The sequence below is a fragment of the Amblyomma mixtum genome, chromosome 5 (genome assembly GCF_055824585.1).
Source record: "Amblyomma mixtum isolate Tamu chromosome 5, ASM5582458v1, whole genome shotgun sequence".
NCBI classification, from domain to species: Eukaryota; Metazoa; Arthropoda; class Arachnida; order Ixodida; family Ixodidae; genus Amblyomma; species Amblyomma mixtum.
The window spans coordinates 187,272,205-187,288,953 of NC_143016.1; positions in this window are offsets into that span (position 1 = coordinate 187,272,205).

The following is a 16,749-nucleotide window of genomic DNA, read 5'->3' on the forward strand; positions in this document are numbered from 1 at the left end:
AGACACAGACAGACAGACAGACAGACACAGACAGACAGACAGACAGACACAGACAGACAGACAGACAGACAGACAGACAGACAGACAGACAGACAGACAGACAGACAGACAGACAGACAGACAGACAGACAGACAGACAGACAGACAGACAGACAGACAGACAGACAGACAGACAGACAGACAGACAGACAGACAGACAGACAGACAGACAGACAGACAGACAGACAGACAGACAGACAGACAGACAGACAGACAGACAGACAGACAGACAGACAGACAGACAGACAGACAGACAGACAGACAGACAGACAGACAGACAGACAGACAGACAGACAGACAGACAGACAGACAGACAGACAGACAGACAGACAGACAGACAGACAGACAGACAGACAGACAGACAGACAGACAGACAGACAGACAGACAGACAGACAGACAGACAGACAGACAGACAGACAGACAGACAGACAGACAGACAGACAGACAGACAGACAGACAGACAGACAGACAGACAGACAGACAGACAGACAGACAGACAGACAGACAGACAGACAGACAGACAGACAGACAGACAGACAGACAGACAGACAGACAGACAGACAGACAGACAGACAGACAGACAGACAGACAGACAGGAAGGAAGAAAGGAAGAAAGGAAGGAAGAAAGAAAGAAAGAAAGAAAGAAAGAAAGAAAGAAAGAAAGAAAGAAAGAAAGAAAGGAAGAAAGGAAGAAAGGAAGAAAGAAAGAAAGAAAGAAAGAAAGAGAGAAAGACAGAAAGAAAGACAGAAAGAAAGAAAGAAAGAAAGAAAGAAAGAAAGAAGGAAAGAAAGAAGGAAAGAAAGAAGGAAAGAAAGAAGGAAAGAAAGAAAGAAAGATAGAAAGAAAGATAGAAAGAAAGATAGAAAGAAAGAAAGAAAGAAAGAGAGAAAGAAAGAAAGAAGGAAAGAAGGAAAGAAGGAAAGAAGGAAAGAAAGAAAGAAAGAAAGAAAGAAAGAACTTTTATTCATGTCAATTTTCAGACAACATGGGCTTGAGTGGCAGCGCCTGGCAGACAGCGAACATTGGCAAAACAAAGGAAAATAGAGACGTTGCAATGAACTTTGCCAAAAGAAAAAGGTCAACAAACGTAGTGAAACAAATATATAACTATTACGACATCAAGAGAGATTACAGTAATTTGAAATTAATACAGTAATATAGATGAAATAAATACGGGGCAGGAAGCAACGCGGAGACATACCGCAAAGTTTTTTTCAGGGTGTATTTAGTTTTCATGCGGAGTACAGTAGGTGGCAAGTTATTGAAACAGGCAGGCACATAGAAAGGACGTGTGCGCTTTCCGTACCGGGTTGAGGAGCGAGGAATTTAGTAGCGGTATTTTGGTCTTAAATCCCGAACAGGAACATATGGAATGGTGAACTGACTGTACCAGAAGTGTTTTAGCACAATAGTTTCTGTTAATAAAGAGTTAAAACTTGGAAGCTTTAGTCTTCTAAAAATATCAATGTCATTACCAATGGACAGGTCGTAAGCAATATTCTTTAGAAGCAAACGCAAAAGCGAATTCACCCTGTGTTGCCAGCGAACCGTGCAGTGACCATAAACAGTAATTCCGTACCTAAGCACACTATAGGCGAGAGCATGTGCAACACATTTACGGACAGAAAAAGGCATAAAATATCTAATGTTATACAGGACACACGATACAGCACGAAGCCTTTGGCAAACAAAAGAAAGGTGCGACTTCCAAGAGAGATCACTGTCGAAGATCAGGCCAAGATATTTGACCGAATGCGCATATTTTACTGGTACACCGTTACAATTAAAACAAGAGGAATTATGCAAATAAACAGGGTGAGTATGCAAATAAACAGGGTGAGGGTGAGTATATTTAAATATGACTGAGAGCAATTTTGCTTGCAACCTGTCCAAAAACTGCGTAATTATTCATTATCAATCCTACAGGCCAGAATTCTTAAAAATGACTGCAATTGTTCTAAAGATATTTGCTAGAGTTCGTAAAAAAATAGACATGTGGCAGCTGCTTCAAACAGTAGTTGCAGTAAACTAGCTGTTATCAATTTCAGTTCAGAAAAAAAAAAGGAAACAACATAATGGCGACAGTTCGTCAAAAGAGTGCAGCAGAATCACGAATATACTATGTCGGGACTGCAAAAAGAAAGAATCAATACCCGCCAACCGGTGGATTTTAAAATTCAGAAAATTGCCGCAGCCAAACCAACAAGAAGGTACTCACATAATTTGCGCCCTCACGTAAATGCGCATTAAGAATTCAATGCCCAAGCGTATATGAAAAAGGAAATGCACCAGCGTGAACGCGGGTGCACCCAAGGCAGGCTGTGGAAAATCGGCGCGAACGCGTTTTCTGTACGGCTGTGAAAGATGCGAGTAGCGAGGGGACGCCGGCCGCGCCGCTGTGAAGATGTAACCCCGTAACTAGCCAGGCGAAGCCCAAGCAACGTCAACTGCGTGCGAGGTACGAGCACGACGGGTAGTAAGCGCGGTGTCCTTTCCCTGGCAGCTCCACGTGTAAGAAGTTCGTAATTCTTTTGTTAAATTAGCTCCGGGAAATAAAATTACCCTCGAGAGCCGTTTACAAGTCTCACTCGCGATGGCGGTCGCTTTCCATCGTTGCCGGTTCGGTCTGCAATTTGGAAAGTATTGAGTCTGACAACATGCATCGCAAAGAGGTGAGAGTTGCGGCCCACTATAGTTTATTCTGAACTGATCTCCGTGTTATTGCAGGACTGCAGGGACCTGGCAGTCGCCGACTTCGCAAGCTTCACGAACTTGTCAGAATACGTCTGCTCAAAACAACGTCCGGTTTGGTGACCCTTCACCATGAGGAGGTTGCCGAGAGTTTTGTTGGAAATCGAAGACCGGAATTCGGTTCTCGTCTTCTTAACCGTGCTCAAGATCCGCTCACATTCAGCATTGCTGTGTGGCTCGGCGTTCTAAAAGCGAATTTGACGCATTAAAGGCTCAGATTGAAAGTTTCAGGTCAAGCATGACTTTTATGAATCAAACATTTCAAGAACTAAAGACCGCGCCAGCTGACATCGACGCCCAGTGCAAAACGCTTACTGATAGCAACAAGCAGCTTGCTGATAGCAACGAGCAGCTCGCTCACCGTGTGGCTGAGCTGGAGCAGTATTCCCGTCTTAACAATCTTGAGATAAAAGGCATCCCACTGACACAGGTGAGGGCTGCATCCAGATAATGCAAAAAGTGGGCGACGAGATCAGCGGTGTTGTTGGGACTGAGGATTTTGAAGTTGTGCATCGGGTTCCTACACGTCCTGACGAGAAGAATCCGATAGCACGTTTTCGTTCCCGCGAAAAGCGAAATGAGTTCTTCGCTAAGGCTCGGAAGAGGCGGCTGACAACGAAAAGTCTTGGCTACTCGGCACTGCATGAAAATGTTGTGTACGTAAATGAACACCTCACACCATCTAACAAAAGGCTGTTTGCTGCGGCGCTGAAACTAAAGAAAGAAAAGAAGTGGATGTTCCTTTGGACAAGCAACTGTGTCATCAGAGCCCGTCAGTCAACAGACAGCACTGTGTTCAGGATAACATCCGAGAAGGATCTGCAGGTTTTTTCTGAAACTTCAACCGCATCAGGCATCTAGTGAATGCATTATTTTTCGACTTCAGATTTGGTAAATAAACTAGGCGGAAACAATCTTACTTCGGCTGTACATTTTAATGTCCGGAGCCTAAGGAAACATTTCGATGATGTTGCTACCTTCCTGCAGTTAACAAACCATCACTTTTCAATCATCTGTTTTTCGGAAACTTGGCTTCACCCAGAAGACGAAAAACTGTTCTGCTTACAAGGTTACAATGCGGAATTTCTCCATCGCAGTAGCAGTCCCCACGGGGGCATTGCCATGTACGTTTCATCCTCCCTCTCATACAATAGGCGGGATGATTTAAGCAATAAGGTGAATAAGTGTGAGTCCTTGTGGCTGGAAATTGAAAATTTTTTGCCTCAGTACAACAAAAAGAAAATAATCGTTGGCACTGTTTATCGCTCCCCTTCCTGTTCAACTGTTCACTTTTGCGACTCTTTCTCTGCTACGCTTGAAAAAATATCTATCGAAAACAAGAACGCGCTAATATTGGGTGACTTCAATATTAATTGACTTCATGGTACATGCCCAGGTTATGAAGAGTTCATTAACTGCTTCAGTGGATTTGGCTTTGAGTCTTTTGTAAACATACCGACCCGATGCGTGCCGCATAATCCATATTCTTTGTTGGACACTATTCTATCTAATGTTGAGCTTTCGCCGAATGTCGGAGTAGCAGAGGTCAACATAACTGACCACTATCCGGTGTTTTTTTACTTTAACTCCCATCATGACTACAAAACTAATTATGTCCAGACGAAACTAGATATGCAGGCTTACAGTGATGAAATAGCACGGGCAGATTTCTCAGCAATTTTTTCAAGCTCAGACGCTGAACAGGCCATTGATATGTTCTCAAGCCTCATAACAGCTGCAGTTACATCCTGTACAAGATATATAAAGACCAAAAGGTATCGCGCACATCGCTGTCCCTGGGTATCCCCACATGTACTGGAATCATTGAGGAAAAAAGAGAATTATATAGAAAAACAAAACGACAACCGTTTAATACGCGTCTTTTACATCGCTACAAGATTCTATCTGAACGAATAAACCAGTCTCTTAAAAATGCAAAAAAAAAAGTTTTTTGAAACCAAGCTTATCGAAAGCAGTAGTAATGCGAAAAGAAAGTGGGAACTGATCAATCAATTCATAAACACGAGACCTAGTCAACAATCTATTAAGACTATCGAGAAAGATGATTCAGCTCTGCGCGACACCTTACCAATAGCCAATGCGTTTTGTGAATATTTTTCCTCCTCTGAAACAGTTCAAAGCGTTGAAGTTCCTGTTTTATCACGTCAGCCGCAGTTCTTCTTTCTAAGAGCATGCACGCCTCAGGAAGTTATAGGTGTAATAAGCAACCTAAATAACACAGGTGCTGGATTAGACAATGTACATTCTTCCCATATTAAAAGTGTCAAGCACCTTATTTGCGAGCCTCTCTGTCACGTTATCAATGTCATTTTTGAAACAGGAGTTTTCCCTACTCAATTAAAACGGGCTAAGATAGTTCCAATATTTAAGAAAGCCGACCGATCACAAATGCAGAATTACCGCCCTACTTCTATACTTCCCTTCTTAAGCAAGGTTGTAGAAAAGTTACTAGAAATACAAATACATTCATATTACGCCAAATTTAATATCTTGTCTCCTTTTCAATTCGGTTTTAGACGCGGTCATTCAACGGAAAGTGTCCTATTATAATTTCTGACTGGATCAAAACACAAATTGACAGCGGTATGATAGCCGGCGCTGTCTTCATAGACTATACCAAAGCCTTCGATAATATTAATCATTGCATTCTTTTTTCTAAACTCAAAAGCTATGGTATTACAGGCCCGGCGTTCACCCTGATCAAAAGTTATTTATCCGACAGGTACCAGAGCGTGCGCATTGAAGGTATATTGTCATCTCATAGACTAATTACTAAAGGAGTGCCCCAAGGTTCAATTCTAGGTCCCCTCCTTTTTCTAACCTATATAAATGACCTTCAGACTTACTTAAATACAACCCAATGTCTCTTGTACGCTGACGACACAACCATCATGGCAAGTGGTAACACGTCTTCTGAATTTACCACAAATCTTGAGTCGTTGCTGCTATCTTGTATTAAAATTAATCCGCCTAAAACCAGTTTTGTGGTATTTCACGCCCCCCAAAGAAAAATTACTCCACATTTATCAATATCTATCAATAATGTTTCCATACCACAAACACATTCTGCTACATTTCTAGGTGTGATAGTTGACTCGAACCTAAAGTTTAGTCATCGTGTTGCCTGCGTTGTTAATAAAATTCGTTTCGGAATAAGGGCTCTTATCAGAACAAGGCCGTTCTTTAGCTTACATACGTTGCTTTCAATCTATTACGCATTCATACACTCCCATATTAATTACTGTATCACCTCATGGGGTAGCACATACAGAATTCATCTTTCTATACTCATTTCTATGCAAAAACAAGCACTTGAAATCATCACTTTCTCTTCTTTTACCCAGCCGTCTGCACCTTTGTTCCATTCACTACATGTCCTGCCCCTTGAACGTCTACACAAATTTCAGGTTCTGGTTTTTCTTTTCAAAGTCATCAGTAAGTATATATGTGTTAATTTTGTCCCTGAAAATATAATTACTTATAATAACGTCACGCGTTTTGCTTTGTCGAACAATTTATTGTTGCCAAAAGTACGGACTAATTATGGAAAGCAAACTACATCGTTTTTTGCCATCTCCACTTGGAATAATTTGCTCCCTTCACTGAAATCCCCAATGTCATTGTACAAATTCAAAAAAATAGTTAAAACACCACTTGTTTGAATCCTTAGATGTTTAATAACGTTTTTGTGTTTGCAATCACTATGTAACATTCATTTGCTGTACAATTCTTTCCTTTTTGTCTCTTTTTGCCTTCGTTTTTTTTTTAACTCGGATTGTTGTGCATGCGCCGGTTTATGTATTCTGTTCATGTAGTCATAGGAGGCCCTATTTGCAGTCTCGACTTTTGGGCCTCCTGATGTATATACCCCATAACCATGTACTGTAAATACGAAATAAACTTGATTTGATTTGAAAAAAAAAAGGCAAGTAGTTGCAGCATCACCTTCGCCAGTCTGCCAAACTTCACTCTTCCATCTATGCTAGTGATACGTCCCACTTCTGACCACTGAATATCAATCCTCTCTTAATTTAGGATCTCTTCAGGAACAGCATATGCCTGCAGTTCTGCAAATTCTACTTCCAGGGCATCCAAGGCCTCTTCTCTCGACTCGTTCCCCTGGGACAGAAGTTGCGGGAACGACTCAATGAAGAAGCAAAGGCTCTTGAAAGATGCGCTGCTAAAAAACTTCAAATTGGCGACTTCTGCTTTCTTCAAGGCTTCATCTTCCAGTGGAAATTTGTGCCTTATGTAGTCAAATGCCACAACAAAGTACTGCCGAACAGCAGAAAAGAACTGCTCCTTTTCGCTGGTAGGCAGTCTCTCCACAACAGATGATGTGCGGCTCCCAAGGACCAGATCTTCATTGGCCTTTTGGTTCTTTGTATCTTGCTGGGCAACCTCCAGTGGTGAAGCACATGCCTTCATGACAGAGGGATTGACAAACCTAGCCATAAGGTCCCTCAGGAGCTGCACCAAGAGGGACTGGAGTAGATGAACTTGAGGTGCCTGGGACTGAGGTTGGCAGTTCACTTTTTCAAAAACAGGTATCACACTCTTCAAGAAAAGGCCATACGCCAAGTTGACGTCAGAGGTCAGGAAGTAGAACAGCCTTTTCTCACGGGTCAAGCTAGCATGTCCGGTAGCCTCGGATGAAAGCGTCACTCTCTTTGCCGGGGTTGCATCCATCTTGCCTCTTGGTTCCTTCCTTTTTTGGGGATCTTGCCCGACTTCACCCCTCTTATCTTCTTCCAAAGCTGTAGCTTTCTTGGGGATCTGATACGACCCTAGAAAGGATGGACGCTGCTGGTTTTTTGGCTTGGCCTCATTTAAAAAGAAACTCACCAAGGGCTGCCACTGCTCCAGCAATCTGGTCAGGCACTTTCCCAGCACCGCGTCGGAACGTGCTTCAAAATCTTCTGCACCTCTGTGTTGTGCATTTCCTGAAATTCAATAAACCTGTCTTTTCGCTTGGCGCTCTTCTCGAGGCAGTAGATGTCCACGAGCACCTCGTCGAATTTTGCAGGTAAGCAGGCGGCTCCTTTCTCGGCCGCAAGATTGATGAGGTGACACGGGCAGCCAATGACTAGCAAACTCTCATGAGCTTCTTTTAGCACAGCTGCCACACCGTTCTTTTCCCCAATCATAAATTGGCGTTGTCGGCACAAAATGCAATGCAGTTCTCCATGGGTATATAGCGCGACTTAAGCGCGTCTAGAACGAGATTTCCAATTTTCCGTCCGGTGGCCTCTCCATGGAGTTCTTGCAAACAAAGCAATCGGCTTTCGACACGCTGCAATTCCTTGACGTAGTAAGTTGCCACGATGGGATACATTTGCGACGCGCTATCGTTGCTTCCATCCACGGCGATTGCGAAAGCACGGCGTTTCAGAGACTCCAGCATTGACCTTTCGGCGTCCGCAGCCATTTCCCTGACGATGGCAGTTGCTTTGGTACGTCCGCATCCGTAGCGCTTCGCGTCGTCACATTTCGGGAACATCTTCCGAAATAGCAGTACCGCGTGATCACTCACGCTTAGCGGCAGGTTGTGTTCCACAAGAAATCCCGTGAAAAGGCGCTCTGCACGGATCACACTGTCTTTGTCGTTGTTTTGAAAGCAACTGCCATGGTTCCCTGCCCTTCTGCAGCACGAATATGGTTCTTATGCTTTTGTGAAGAGATGTGTACCTTGATGTCGTTCTTGCCGCCGTGCGAAACGCTCACATCACAGCCGCACGTGGTACAGAATCCATACTTTTCACCTTTTCGCGAACTGACAAAGCACGGAAACTCAGTCGTGTACGATTTCAGAAATACTTGAGAGTACTTCTTCTTGGCTTTCGAAAGCGCCATCGATCGTTCCAAATCGGGGAAACACAAAGAGTAGTTTGGCGTTCTCGGGGAAACACATAGTCCGCCGTTCCGCACTTCACTCGACGACCTGAGAAAGCCAACTGAAGCCTAGCGCGGCTAGCGTACCCACGATATAACGATATAACGACTGGATTGCTAAATCCGCGAGCCAGCCCGAGACGATCCAATCCGGAAAATCCAATATGGCAGCGCTCGTCGGTTGCTCGCGTTTGCGTTCGTGACGGTGCCGGCGGCCGCTACCTCGATTCAGTGTGCATGCTGGTGACTGAGTGCTTCAGCGCTGCTTTCCGGCATGGTTATATTACAGGACGTTATAGGATTATAGCTATAGCATGCAAAAAAAAGAATAAGAAAAATTAGAAGAAAAATACCCTGGGCTTTGGCGGCCACTTTTCGGGAGATTTGAGGTCGCGTCCGTACAATCGGGAGATGTAATGAAAATTCGGGAGACTCCCGGACAATTTGGGAGAGTTGGCAGGTATGTATGTAACCTAAACGGAATTTGGCGTTAAGTGCGATTTCGGATTGGAAAGCACCGCGGAAAACAAAGAACAATAATGGAGAAGCAACACTTATACAACGTTAAAGCGTGGCGCTCATTTCACCGTGTTTCGCGCTGCTAATTCGAAATGGATCAAAAAAGCACAACTTTCCATCCTATTCCGTCCGATTCATTTAACCTCTCTACTGAAGGTAATGACGTGATTACCTTCACTCGCACGAAAAACACTACAGGTCATTCAAGCCTGCAGCGAATGAATGCGCTGTGGGATATTTCAGCATTCGTGTTAGTCTCAGAGGTATACCCCTTCTGTTACTACTTGAGCCGCCGCAGTAGCTCAGTGGTTAAGGCGTTATAGGCTGCTAACCGGAAACACGCGGGTTCGACCCCCCCCCCCCCCCCCCCCGCGACGGTCGAATTTCGATTAAGGCGAAATTCTAGAGGCCCGTGTACTGTGCGATGTCAGTGCAGGTTAAACAACCCCAGGTGACCGATATTTCCGGAGCCCTTCACTACGGCGTCCCTCATAGCCTGAGTCGCTTTGAGATGTTAAACCCCCATAAGCCAAACCTTCTGTTACTGTACCTTCTGTTCTGTTACTATAACACAGCGGTTTTTCCGTGTCACAGGACACTCCTCCAGCCAATAGGTGGTATGCACTGGAACGCAGCCGCACCGTGGCGCTGCGGTGCGCCGCCGCCGCCATGATTGAGGTGCACGTAGCAGACGAACTCCTGCTCCGAAAGCATGTTTGTTTCCTTCGCGTATCGCATTCAGACTGCCGCTTGTGATCCGCGTCCATCGGAAATTCGGCCGGTAAGTCGCCGAGCGCCAGAGCCGCACGAAACTACGTCGTAAACGAATGCCAATTTGATAGGGAAGCTGCTCGAGCCGGCCGAGAGGACAGGCGCAGCGGCGAAAGTTGGTCGAGTGCATAGGTCCCCTCGATTCCGGGATATAAGCAGTCAATGAAAGCAACGCTTCCGCGAAACCAGAGAGCCGCATGTAGTTCAGGCACATTCGCGGGAAGTGATCGGAGACTCGGCCTCTCGCTACGGCGTCCGTGGTGCCTGCACACAACGCACGCACATGGCTGGACATCGGAAGCCTTCTCACCAGTCTGGAGCAGTCGTTCTTCTGTACAAAGGAGGTCGCATAGGTTGTCACAACAGCCGCTTATAAGGCAGCAGACGGGGCTAGGTAGTTGTTCACTTTTGCAGTGTGCACGCCATGTTGACAAAATTCAACACGAGAGTTCCTGCTAGCTTACACTTGATAGCCCGCGCTTTATCAGTATCGTGCCTCTTTTTCGTGTTAGCATCTGACAACATAGCGCACGGTGCAAAAATTGAGCTGTTTTGTTAAGGATCAGGTTTGCCGTGCAGCTCGCTAGCCATGCAGTATCACCATGACGCAAGCGCAAATTTCACATCGTCCGCGATAGGACGCCGCCTGGGAGGCCACGACTCCATCGAAACACGAAGCGCATCTCCCAGGAATTCAAGACCAAAAAAAAGCGCGAGGTCACATCCTTTCAATCAATATATCTAGGCAAACTTTCGTGTCCATCCTGCGTTTTTTAGGGTGCACTTCGTCCAAGGATTTCGCACGTCAACCTAGGACTAAAGTATGAAATATTATATCACGGTCAGATATGTATTACAGCTCGGAAATCAGCGGCTCTGCGCAGATACACAGTCCACAGTTATGCAAGGAGCACCGCAGACGCGCCGCAGCTGTCGAGTGGCGCTAAGTCCTCGATCACTTTCCTGCGAATGTGCCTGAACAATACATGCGGCTCTCCGGTTTCACGGAAGCGTTCCTTTCATTGACTGCTATTCGAGCGTATATCCCAGAATCGAGAACTAAACACGCGACCAAGTTTCGTCGCTGCGCCTGTTTTATCGGCCGGCTCGAGCAGCGCTAACAAGCACAGCTTCCTAATCAAACTGGCATTCGTTTACGCGTAGTTTCGTGCAGCTCTAGCGCTCGGCGGCTTAGCGGCCGAATTTCTGATGCACGCGGATTCCAAACGGCAGTGTGAACGCGACACGCGAAGAAAACATGCTTGCGGAGCAAGAGTTCGTCTGCTACGTGCGCCTCAATCATGGCGGCCGGCGGCGGGGCACCGCAGCGCCGCGGTGCGGCTGCGTGCCAGTGCATACCACCTACAGCGTCGGCCGATTCTCATTACCCTCCTAGTGTGACAAAGCAGGGAGTGGTGGTTGAAAGGGGATAATCCCTTCCTGTCAGGCGATCGGAGGGTCATGAGAATCGGTGACGCCTTTGGCTGGAAGGGGTTCCGCTTAGGAGGAAAGTCGCTGCTTTCTTAAATTGCATCCGACTATAGTACTTCCATTTTAGGCCCTATGGATGCAGAGCTGACGACTGAGTGACCGCTTTCGAAAAGTAAACATTCGGCAGACAACAGCGAGCTATCACTGATCGAATCGAATCACATCTATAGAAAACCAGTTGTCGTTGTGGATGTGAGCGAAAAACCCCGGCTATATTCTAGCGCATTTCGCGGATCCGACACACCACTGTACACATCTACCGCTTCCAAGTCTGTGGGAAGGTGACCTCCCGGCCAGTGCACGCGAGGAACGGGTTCATTCAGCCGCTCCCGTCTTGAGGGCAGTGTTGTGACCGTACTTCGGACCACGTGGGCCCGATCAAGCAGCTACCGTGAACATTCATCGAGGCCGACAACCACGTGACGGCGGTGGGAAGTGGGATGCTTGGAATGCCCCTCCGAGCCTCAGCGGATTAGTGTAGCAAGAATGTCAAGGGCCATTGTCAGCAGTAACCCCAGCGAAATTCCTTGAGCGGAGGTGACCACTATAGCGGCGAAGGCCGGGGACGCGCCGGAGGTATTGTCCGAGCTACCACAGCGGAGGCGACGTGCCGGCGCCGGTCACGCTGGCAGATAATTGAAGAATTCTGTGTCCCCGACTCGCGTTCTGGGCAATCGGCGGGGAAGCAAGTTCATTCACCTGCTGGAAGACTTCGGGAGATTCCTTTCCCGCAGGGCTGGATGAGTCAGCATCTCCCCCTCTCATCGACCCAGCTGCGAGAGAGTGGAAAAACCCGCACCTGCCCAGCCGTGGGTGGTAACAAGAACGTCCCCTTCGGTCCATCCGATTGGACAGTGCTCGTCGACCATTATTCCCCAGCCAGGGATCTGGGGAAACCGAACGATATTTAACTCGGCCGTGAGTGTGGCCGAGAGAAGCCTGCTAGCTCCAGTCGACTTCAATTGACGAAGACGTTCCCCTTCCACTGAGAGCCATTCTCAGTCCCGCTCTATGTAAATAATGTATATAATCATGTAACCATGTAAATACAGTTTTCCCTTCACTTCCCTTACTCCCCGTTTCCGGCCCACGTTTCCTTCCTCCTTCGGCAATGCGGCGGTGATCCTGGATCCGATGCCTGGTGGGACACGCTACTAGCACGGCAAAATATAACAGCAGTCTGCTTTGTCATCCAGCTGATAGGGCGTTGTACAGCATCTCAGGGAGAAGGCCTCAATGCATTGACCGCGGCAGTTGCCTTGCCTTTCTCTATCTACCCCTGCCTTGTGAAGGCCTATTTATAGTAAAGGAGTGCTGACGTCATTTTGCGGGCCACATTGGCGCCAGGGCTCATCTGACGAGGGCGAATCTTCGCGGAACAAGCCGGAACGCGGAACAAAGTTCGGAATCCATACTCCGATGGTTGTTGCTAGCGTTGCCCCTGTGCTTTCCCAGATATATTTAGCAGAATTTGACTGAACACTTCAAAACCATCTTCATGACAAGCGTGTGTGCAAAGTTGTTAGGTACGTGGATGATTTTTTAGTACTTTTAGACCTTTCACCTAACGACACTCTGCCCGCAGCAGTAGACGATGTTTTGACTGCTTTTAAAGCTTCTTCACGCACTCTCAATTTCACTCATGAACTCCCTAGCAATCATTCTATCAGGTTCCTAGAAATGCAACTAACATTCACTGACAATGGCCATTTATGCTGGATGTTTTTGCCTAGAAGCAAGAAAGCTTTGTTACCTTTCGGTTTTGCGCACTCTAAGATTGTATAGAGAGGGTTTGTGATGAACTGTTCCCGCAATGCACTGGAAAAAAGCTTTCACCACGCTATCAAAAGCAGCCTTGACAATCAGTGCAAAGGTTTGGAAGCCGCGGGGTTCCCTAGACCCCTTTTGAAGGCAGTGGCTGAATCGCTGCTTCAGAACCTTAAGAAAGGACGCACGAAGCGGGATGACGTTGGGACAACTGAACGCAAGAAATTCGAGGTCATGCCGTACTTGCATAAAGTGAGCCATAACATCAAGAAAGTTGGGGCCAAGCAGGGAGTGAGTATGGTGTTTTCTGCTCCTTGCAAACTGTCGGGACTGTGTTCGCGCGTTTCTCGAGGCAGGGAAAGGAACCACGTTTTCACAACGCAGCACGAGAACCGGTTCACGGCGTGTGTCGCACGGGTGGTGTACAAGTTCCCCCTCACATGCGAGAGAGTATACATTGGCCAAAGTGGTCGGTGTATTAATGACCGGCTGCGTGAGCACCACTCCTGCCTGGGGTCCGATGGCGGTGCAAACCTTCCTCGCCATTGCAATGAATGTGGCTGTTATCCCTTGTTCAGCAATGTCACGATTCTTGGTAGAGGCAAGGAAAAACAGGAGCGGGAAATCTTGGAAGCATATCATATCGGTTTGTCAGGCCATGATTGTATTAGCACAACCTCGGTGCGCTTACTCGAAAAGGAATTTGCCTTTTTAGGTCGATGTCGATAGATGAGATTTCTTGTCTCTTGTCTGATGCTCTGTGATTTGTGATGATGCTGTTGCGCATGCTCTGCTGGCCTTGCTCGGACTATGTATTTTCTAATAAACTTCAGTTGTTAGTCCAATTTTTGTGGCGCGTACGCTCCTCTTGTCCCTCGTCTTGTGTGACTGGTTTTTTTCCTTTCACAATGTATCAACTGGCCCGCATTTGAACCCTTCTGTTGCTTACAGCTGAGACTTAAGATTTCCATGTTCGGGGGGGATGCAGACAGGCGCCGGAGGGCGGACGCGCTAGTTTCCGCTCTCGAAAGCCAACGCTGCATTTTTTTGCCCTCTTGAGGCGACAAAAGCGTGTAGCCCTTGAGCACTCGGTGGTGCTCAATATCTTATCAAACAGTCTCACGCCCACAAGCTGTGAACTTGCAATCTCCGCAGGCTAATGAAGAACGCGCATAGGAAGCAGTTTAAACAGCTTTCAGAATACCTAACGAAATGCGAACGCTGATAACTAAAAACCAGAACAACCTAGTTAAGATGCCAGGGTCTTTCAACGCTCGGCGTCTTTTAACACTCGGAATAGCCCACTTGCTATCAGTTCTACGTGAATCATCGCGCTGATTAGTCAGACCGGGTCGAGTGAGGAGGCATAGCCGATCCCTTCGTTGGGATCAGTTTTCTGTGGCACTGCAGCCAGCAGCCAAAGCTGGGAAGGGAAGAAGAACGGAATTTGTCCTCTTGCCCTGTCACTGCGCCAAGTAGCGCTCAGTAACCGAGGGACGTTTCCGCCCCCTCCCGGAAACGAAGCTTCTCCTGCCGACACAAAGGGTCCGCCGCCACATTCTCCTTATTTGTCTAATCTTATAATTCCAAAGACTTGGTGAGGTAGTTCTCTAAAGCCTGTATCACATGCAAGCGAAAATGCTACAGAATCCTGCCGCCGCAGCGGGAAAACCTGTTTTTAGCATTCGCTGCGATGGAAATTTTCGCTGCGACGCGTCGCTCAATCGCTTGCACGAGAACCAGCCTTTAAGCTGTAAGAAAGGGGTGTAATCTTTTGTATAAACGTGTCGGCCTCGTCACCATGGTCTTCAGGACTATATTCTACCGTGGAATGACACTTCCGCTTGGGTGCCCTGGCCCTAACTGCAATACCCTAAGATGTATTTGGTATGCGGCGAGGTGTATACGACGAACTCGCGCTCTTCTCTAATGCGCACACACATAAGAACGAACTAAAAAAATAAATAAAACATGTCCGCCTACATTATTAAATGGCGGTATTGCTAGAACGCACCGCTGCAGAAGGCAACAAAGAACGAAACATACCGGACAAAGAAACAGCGTGTTTTACCGACAAGTCTTATGCTGCAGCCGTATAACCAGCCGAGCAGTTTTAAATAATCAAGGCTCAGATGTAACAGCAAAAGTTTCGCTACGGTAGAAAGTCGTGAAGCCAAACGAAGCAGCAGGCATAACGAACAAGTCTCTACAAAAGCATGCTTCAAAGATTTTGGATTGGATTGTAAAACGTTTATTGCCAACAGTCTGAAGGGCATATAGGCCCCCCGCCTAAACGACGGCCAGAAGGTCTTGGCTCCTGGCGGCGTCTTCGGCCAGTTGGACGACTTTTGTTTGAGTCTCCGGATCGGAGCTGAGTAGGAGAGCCTCCCATTGTTCAAGTGACTATTTTTTGTCCCTCCAGGGGGGCAAAAGGGCATTTCCAGAGAATATGGTTGAGATCCGCTTTGGCCTTACATTGCTTACACTCGTTTGAATATTGTCCCGGATAATAACGACTACACATAACCGGGTTCGGAGACGTATAAGTTTGGAGACGGCGCCAAGAGGTGGCCTGACTCTTTGTCAATGATTTATCAGCAGCGGGGTACTTTGTTCGATTGAGCCTATAATGTTGTGTGATTTCTCTGTAACCTACAAGACGATCCCTGTCTGCGAAGCCCTCGGTATGGCCACTGGCTCGGAAAGCAAGACCTCGAGCCAGTTCGTGAGCTGCTTCATTTCCAGCCAGGGATGCGTGTGCAGGTGTCCAGACTATGCGAAATTTGCGGTCGTCCCTTGCAGTGAAAAAGAATTTTTGAACGCAGTCTTTGCATATATTATATGTTCGAACATTGATAAACTGTCACACTGTTCAGCGCGCGCTCACGCGCTGGGGCAAATGACACGTGTTTAACCCTGAATAGTCCTGCAGAAACATTTCTCGTACTGCAGTTCTTTTCAAGTGTTGGAGTGGTTGCTAACCTTGCCTCTCTCTTTTCTCTTTTTTGAGTGTACGAGTGCTTGTGTAAGCGTAGATTTGAAACGTGTGATTCTCGCAGATGTCCTACTTTGTATCCTGTTGTGCTGTCCCAACCCCTCCCTGAGTGGGTTTTGCAGTCTTGTGCAATAGTGTTTCTTCTGAGGTGCTTCGTTTTGGCACTTCTGCTTACGCCATATATACTAGTTTCTCTTGAAATGATACCTCCTCGAAGGGAGGGGTCAAGCGCCTCACGCTTGTCACCGAAATTCGGCAACAGGCGACACTTCGAGCGTCACCCCTCTTTTCTCTAAGAAACTCATGAGGTGGTGGGGAAAGGCATTTCCTCCCCCCCCCCCCCCCTTCCTTTATTTTCCTGTCCTTCCCTCCTTCTGAACACCTGTATCCGAACACCTGCATCCCCCTTTTCAAGTTGTCACCGATTTTCTTTTTTCACTTTCCCATCTTTTTCAGCCTTTTCCCCCCTCTCCATTGTTTGCACTTGTGCTTCACGGTATC